We start from the raw sequence: 7690 nt of genomic DNA, 5'->3' as shown, positions 1-7690 counted from the left end.
ACACAGTTCGACAACGTCTTTAAACCCACAGAGAGTAAGCGAGTTTTCATAAAAAGAAGGCTGCTTGGCTTGAACTGATAAACGCAAATAAAAAATAAATGCAGTGTTAACGCTACATGGGAACGTGGCCTAGCTGTAGGAGCCCGGGAGCTGTCTGTAGGCCTCCTGTTGCCATGGCAACCTTCGCCCCTCCACAATCACCCCCTGACGCAATGTTGGAGGGAGCCCTGAACCACTGAGTGGATGTAGCTGTGTGTCCCCTCCTCAGGGAAGATGGCGGCTGTGTTATACAGCCAGCACTCAGAGTTAGCGACAATCACTGCTTAAAGGGGTATTCCCATCTCCAAGCTCCTATCCCAATATGTAGTAAGTGTAATAATAATATTAGCAAATACCTCCAATTAGAAATGTAGTATAATTTTTTCCAATTCACTATGTCTCTTTCCTCATGTGCAGGCATTGCAGGACCTTAGGTATCCATGGTTACGACCATTAACAACTAGCTATCATTACTGTTATTATATCTGTGGTCGTAACCATGGATACCCAAGGTCCTGCAATGTCTGCACATGAGGAAAAAGATGTAGGCAATCAGAAAAACTATACTACTTTTCTAATTAGAGGCATGTGCTATTTTTATTATTACACCTACTACATATTGGGATAGGAGCTTGGAAATGGGAATACCCCTTTAAATGTCACCATCAATCTCTCGCAGCACTTAGTCTGAGTGATCCATCGGGGGCATTCAGTGAGGAGCTGATGAGTTGCCATGGCAGCCAGAGAGCTATTGAAGGCCTTGGTCACCACCATCTTGGTACTCCCATGTAGAACATCCACTACACTGTGTGCAGAATTATTAGGCAAATGAGTATTTTGATCACATCATCTTTTTTATACATGTTGTCCTACTCCAAGCTGTATAGGCTTGAAAGCCAACTGCCAATTATGTAAATCAGGTGATTTGCATCTCTGTAATGAGGAGGGGTGTGGTCTAATGACATCAATGTAGTGACCAGAAAAACCATTACTAATGTATCTTATTTGTCATATGGTAAGTGTGTTCTCTATCCCTTACATGATTGCAATTGTGACAACGGTTTCCTGTCTTGCCTTGGGAGGAGGTAAATTATTTAATATTATGCTGCCCTCTCCTGCCTTGTTTTGGTATTACAACTTGTAGTACTATGCTGCCCTCTTCTGCCTTAGTTTGGCATTGCAACTTGTTTTTCTGATTTTAAAATAAGTGGCAGTTGGAGGTGGTGAGGGAAATGGAAAAGGTCGTGTTACGTGCGGTTTTGGTGGTGCGAGGAGGTAGGAAATTGAGGCTCCTCGTCTAGGACAAGCGGGTAGTGCAAAGCACCTTTTTTGGAATGCCCCTCATTTACAGCAACAGAGTGCTGAGACAAGCGAAGGAGTCAAATGAAAAGTTACTGCCATCCTCCGAAGGCCGGGACCGAGAAAAGGCTTTGACTGACATAAAGTGTAAGGAAAAATGTATCTGCTATCCAAGACTGTTTTATTGAAAAACCTAAGAATTGTTACAAGTATTCAGTAAAGTTCATCTTTCCAGTCTCCACGGCACCCCCGGTGTATGCTTCTTTCGTCCGCGTCCTTATACCTTGCAGGCATGAACATAACTCTCAGACTCATATATCCGTCAACTCCCCCTTTATTAATTGCCACCTAACCTATGGATTGATAGAGCCATCGGAGTCACCGTGACTGAACCACCCTCCGAGGTACTAGGCCCTGCATCCCACAAGGTGGTGCAACATCAACACCCTATATAAGGTGTGCTTAATTATTAGGCAACTTCCTCTCCTTTGGCAAAATGGGTCAGAAGAAAGATTTGACGGACTCTGAAAAGTCAAAAATTGTGAGATGTCTTGCAGAGAGATGCAGCAGTCTTGAAATTGCCAAACTTTTGAAGCGTGATCACCGAACAATCAAGCGTTTCATGCCAAATATCCAACAGGGTCGCAAGAAGCGTGTTGATAAAAAAAAGGCGCAAAATAACTGCCCATGAATTGAGGAAAATGAAGCGTGAAGCTGCCAAGATGCCATTTGCCACCAGTTTTGCCATATTTCAGAGCTGCAACGTTACTGGAGTATCAAAAAGCACAAGGTGTGCCATACTCAGTGTTAGCGTGGGTGGTCAGGAGCGGGAGCTCCGAGAGTGGACCCTCTGGACCGTGGCACCGAGGGACCCCGGGCGAGCTGCCAGGTGGAACCGACCCCTATACAGGGACCGTTAGGAGCAGGCCCAGGGGTTCGAGTACCACGGTAGCCGGAACCGAGAGGGGCGGCTCAGGATGGACCGGAGTAAGACTGAGACTGGAGTAGGACGGCAGGAGCACTGAAGACAGGACTGGAGTAGGACGGCAGGAACACTGAAGGCAGGACTGGAGTAGGACGGCAGGAACACAAGGCAGGACTGGAGTAGGACGGCAGGAACACTGAAGGCAGGACTGGAAAGCTGCTGTGAGGAGCAGCCGAGACAGGAACTGCAGGAGCAGAGTGTGCACGATGGAGCGAGGCCAGAGTGTCAGGAAACACAACGATCAGGCGCCTCCCTCAGGGGGAAGCGGCCTGATATGGCTCCGTCTGGTCAGCCATTGGTCCAAATGTGCTTCCGGGTCAGGGCACAGCCGGAGCATAAGAAGCAGGAAGGAGGTGCGGCCGCGGCCTATGGCGCATGCGCATAGCATGCAGGGAAGGCATCGGTCGCGGGTCTGTCTCAGGTGACCGCCGCGGCCGTCGGGTGGAGAGAGGCTGCGGCGTGGGAGCGGAGGGCGACTGCGGCGTGGGAGCGGGGGCCGGGTGAGTATGGCGGAGCGGTGTAACAGTACCCCCTCCCCTAAGCCGCCCCCCCCGGAGATTAACAAGAAACCTCTTGAGGATACGGGGAGCATTAATATTCTCCCGAGGCTCCCAGGATCTCTCCTCAGGACCAAAGCCCTTCCAATCAACGAGAAAGAAAGTCCTACCTCTAACCCTTTTCACAGCGAGGATGTCCTGCACTTCAAAAACGTTGTCGGCACCCACCGGCTGAGGACCAAGATCAAGGGAGGAATGGAAACGATTCAGCACCACAGGCTTCAGGAGAGAGACGTGAAAGGTGTTCGGGATTCGGAGCGAAGCAGGCAGCCTCAATTTGCAGGCAACTTCGTTAATACGTCCCAGAATTTCAAACGGACCGATGTAGCGTGGACCCAACTTGTAGGAGGGCAGTTTTAGTCGGACGAATTTGGAGGAGAGCCAGACCTTGTCGCCAACACGATACGGAGGAGAATCCAACCTCTTTTTGTCTGCATAGTTCTTCATCTGATCAGCGGATCTCTTGAGTGATGTGTTGGTCTCAGCCCAAATCTTAGAAAATTCCGAGGACAAGGCATTGGCCGCGGGTACCTCAGAGGCAGGGGTTATCGGAAGAGGAACACCAGGATGTCTGCCAAAAACAATGAAAAACGGAGACTTGGCCGAAGACTCACCAGCATGGTTGTTATAAGCGAACTCTGCCCAGGGGAGTAAGTTGACCCAATCGTTCTGGTGGGCGTTAGAGAAGTGGCGTAAGTATCCCGTAAGCGTCTGGTTGGTACGCTCTACTTGTCCGTTGGACTGTGGATGGTAGGCCGAGGAGAAGTCGAGGGAAACGTTCATAAGCTTACAAAGCGAACGCCAGAACTTGGAGGTAAACTGAACCCCTCGGTCAGACACAATGCGTCGAGGTAGTCCATGAAGCCTGAAGACTTGATGAATGAAGATCTCGGCCAGCTCTGGCGCTGAGGGAAGACCGGGCAGAGGGATGAAGTGAGCCATCTTGGAAAAACGATCCACCACCACCAGAATGACTGAGCAGCCCGCAGAGCAGGGTAGGTCGGTGATGAAATCCATGGCGATGTTCTCCCAAGGAACCGTAGGGACAGGCAACGGAAGCAACAAGCCAGACGGAGATCTCCGTGGTACCTTGTTCTTTGCACAGGATGGACAAGAAGCCACAAAATCGAGTACATCTTGGCGAAGTGAGGGCCACCAGTAGTGACGTTTGATAAGATCAAGGGTCTTCTTAGTTCCGGCATGGCCGGCCAGTTTGGAGGAGTGCCCCCATAGAAGAACCTTTTGCTTGAGATTCTCTGGCACAAGCGTCTTGCCAGGCGGAGGAGTAAGCCAGTTCACTGGAGCCACGGTGATGATCCTAGTGGGATCAATGATATGTGACGGTTCCTCCGTGGATTCGTGTGGTTGGAAGACCCTGGACAGGGCGTCGGCTTTGGAATTCTTGTTGCCGGGACGGAATCGGAGCTCGAAATCAAATCGGGCAAAAAATAAAGACCATCTGGCCTGGCGAGGGTTTAGTCTCTGGGCAGACTGGAGATAGGCCAGATTCTTGTGGTCCGAGAAGATGACAAAAGGATGGACAGCTCCTTCCAGGAGGTGGCGCCATTCCTCCAAGGCCAACTTGATGGCCAAAAGTTCCCGGTCACCGATCGAGTAGTTACACTCGGATGGAGAAAAGGCCTTCGAGAAGAAGCCACAAGGGTGCAGGCGACCGGAGGCGGTTCTCTGGGACAGCACCGCCCCGGCACCAGTCGAGGAAGCGTCCACCTCGAGTACAAAAGGTCGATCGCTCTCAGGGCGATGCAGAACCGGAGCCGTGGAGAAAGCCCGTTTTAGGGACAGAAAGGCCTCCTCTGCCTCAGGAGACCAATCCTTGGAAGTAGACCCTTTACGGGTGAGCACAGAAATGGGTCTTGTGATCGCGGAGAAGTGGGAGACAAATTGCCGGTAATAGTTGGCGAACCCGAGGAATCGTTGTATCGCCTTTAATCCGACGGGGCGAGGCCATTTGAGGATGGCAGACAACTTCTCGGGATCCATCCTTAGACCAGCGTCGGAGATAATGTATCCCAGAAATGGCAGAGAGGTCTGTTCGAAGAGACATTTCTCGATCTTTGCATACAGACGGTTCTCCCGAAGACGCTGAAGCACCAGGCGGACACTCTTTCTGTGGGACGAGAGGTCCGGCGAGAAGACGAGGATGTCGTCTAAGTACACGACCACACAGGAGTACAAGAGATCCCGGAAGATCTCGTTGACGAACTCTTGAAAGACTGCAGGAGCATTGCAAAGACCGAAGGGCATGACCAGGTACTCGTAATGGCCATCTCGAGTGTTGAAAGCGGTCTTCCACTCGTCACCTGCACGGATACGGACCAGATTGTAGGCTCCTCTGAGGTCCAGCTTGGTAAAGACCCGAGCCCCTCTGAGACGGTCAAACAGTTCCGGAATGAGTGGAAGAGGGTACCTGTTCTTGATGGTAATCTCATTCAAGCCCCTATAGTCAATGCATGGCCGTAGAGTCCCGTCCTTCTTTTTGACAAAGAAGAACCCGGCTCCCGCGGGCGAAGAGGATTTCCGTGTAAAGCCTTTGGCGAGGTTCTCTCGGACGTACTCGGACATGGCGGTGGTCTCCGCGGGAGACAGAGGGTAGATTCTGCCCCTTGGGGGGGTTGAACCAGAAACAAGTTCAATTGGGCAGTCAAACGGCCGGTGTGGAGGGAGGACCTCCGCTTCCTTCTTATCAAAAACATCGGCGTAGGAGCTGTAAGCTGGAGGAAGACCCGGGAGGTCTGGAGGTGACCGTGGAGCGGCCGCCAGGCGGACAGGAGTCAGACAGCGAGCTTGGCACGGGTGCCCCCAGCGGAGTATCTCCCCAGAAGACCAGTCGAGAACAGGCTGATGAGTCCTTAACCATGGAAGACCGAGTAGAATGGCGTGAGAGAGCTTAGGTAAAACGTAAAAGGCTATCTTCTCTCAATGTAAGGCTCCGATTTGCAATTCCACCTCTTCAGTGACCAAGGTGACGGTCACCTGTAGCGGTTTGCCATCCACGGTGGCAATCTGAATTGGGTTAGATAGAGTGACTACAGGAATTTGGTATTTGTCTACCTCTTCCGGCCGAATGAAGTTACCCGCTGAGCCCGAATCCACGTAGGCCACCTCGGAACCACGCCTCCCTCCTGAAAGCAAAAGCACAGAAATCGTAAGGGGTTGAGAGGAATCATCATCATCACCTAGGAAGGCCTCTCTTACCTGACCTAGGTGGAGTCGTTTCCCTGTCTCTTAGGACAGGTGCGGATATAGTGTGACGAATGACCGCAATAGAGGCACAGACCTTGTGCCCGTCTCTCTCTCTGACGTAACTCGGCCAACCTGAGATGATCTATCTGCATGGGCTCACCCGAAGAGAGGGAAGAAGATCCGACTGAACGTGAGCTGGCCGACTGAGTGAAAGGAGAAACTGACCTGGAGGAGCGCCTGTCTCTCACTGACTCCCGAGCGCGCTCCAGGAAGCGCAGGTCAATGCGGGTAGCCAGCGAGATAAGGTCCTCTAAGGTGGACGGGGTATCTCGACCAGCGAGTTCATCCTTTATTTTACTAGAAAGACCGCGCCAGAATGCCCCCACCAAAGCTGCGTTATTCCAGCCAAGCTCAGAGGAAATAGTGCGAAAGCGAATAGCGTACTGTCCGACCGTGAGAGAGCCCTGGTGTAAGTTAAAGAGTGACTCAGTGAGAGAGGCTAACCGGCCCGGCTCATCGAAAACCTTACGAAACGTATCCAGGAAAACCGGGAGACTCGAAACGACCGGGTCGTCACGTTCCCAGAGCGGGTTTACCCAAGAAAGGGCCTCTCCCTCCAGATGGGACATGATGAAGGCCACTTTGGCCCGGTCCGAGGGATATTGCTGCGGCAGCCATTCAAAGTGGAGACTACACTGATTTAAGAACCCCCTACAGAGCTTGGGATCCCCGGTGAAACGAGGCGGCTTGGCGAGGCGGGGCGTCGGATGAGCAGCAGACGCAGGGGGAGGAGTCGGCACTGCAGCGGCAGCCTGGAGGGCCGACAAGCGACTATCAAAGGAGGCCATGTAGGACAAAATGTGGGTTTGAGTATCTTGCTGCTGACCCAGCTCCTGTTGGAGACTGGCCAGCTGAGTGGCATTTCCAGGATCGGCCACCTGTAAGGCCGACAAACAGGTGTCCATCGACTTCATGATTGACATAATGCGCCCCTGATTCTCCCGTAGGAATAGCAACTCTTTCTGGGTAGCAGCCGTAGTACCGGCGGAGTCCATGGCCTGATCGTACTGTTAGCGTGGGTGGTCAGGAGCGGGAGCTCCGAGAGTGGACCCTCTGGACCGTGGCACCGAGGGACCCCGGGCGAGCTGCCAGGTGGAACCGACCCCTATACAGGGACCGTTAGGAGCAGGCCCAGGGGTTCGAGTACCACGGTAGCCGGTACCGAGAGGGGCGGCTCAGGATGGACCGGAGTAAGACTGAGACTGGAGTAGGACGGCAGGAGCACTGAAGACAGGACTGGAGTAGGACGGCAGGAACACTGAAGGCAGGACTGGAGTAGGACGGCAGGAACACAAGGCAGGACTGGAGTAGGACGGCAGGAACACTGAAGGCAGGACTGGAAAGCTGCTGTGAGGAGCAGCCGAGACAGGAACTGCAGGAGCAGAGTGTGCACGATGGAGCGAGGCCAGAGTGTCAGGAAACACAACGATCAGGCGCCTCCCTCAGGGGGAAGCGGCCTGATATGGCTCCGTCTGGTCAGCCATTGGTCCAAATGTGCTTCCGGGTCAGGGCACAGCCGGAGCATAAGAAGCAGGAAGGAGGCACG

This window comes from Dendrobates tinctorius, unplaced genomic scaffold (genome assembly GCF_039654945.1).
Source record: "Dendrobates tinctorius isolate UK_male_01 unplaced genomic scaffold, ASM3965494v1 ptg000084l, whole genome shotgun sequence".
NCBI classification, from domain to species: domain Eukaryota; kingdom Metazoa; phylum Chordata; class Amphibia; order Anura; family Dendrobatidae; genus Dendrobates; species Dendrobates tinctorius.
This window is presented reverse-complemented; position numbering follows the sequence as displayed.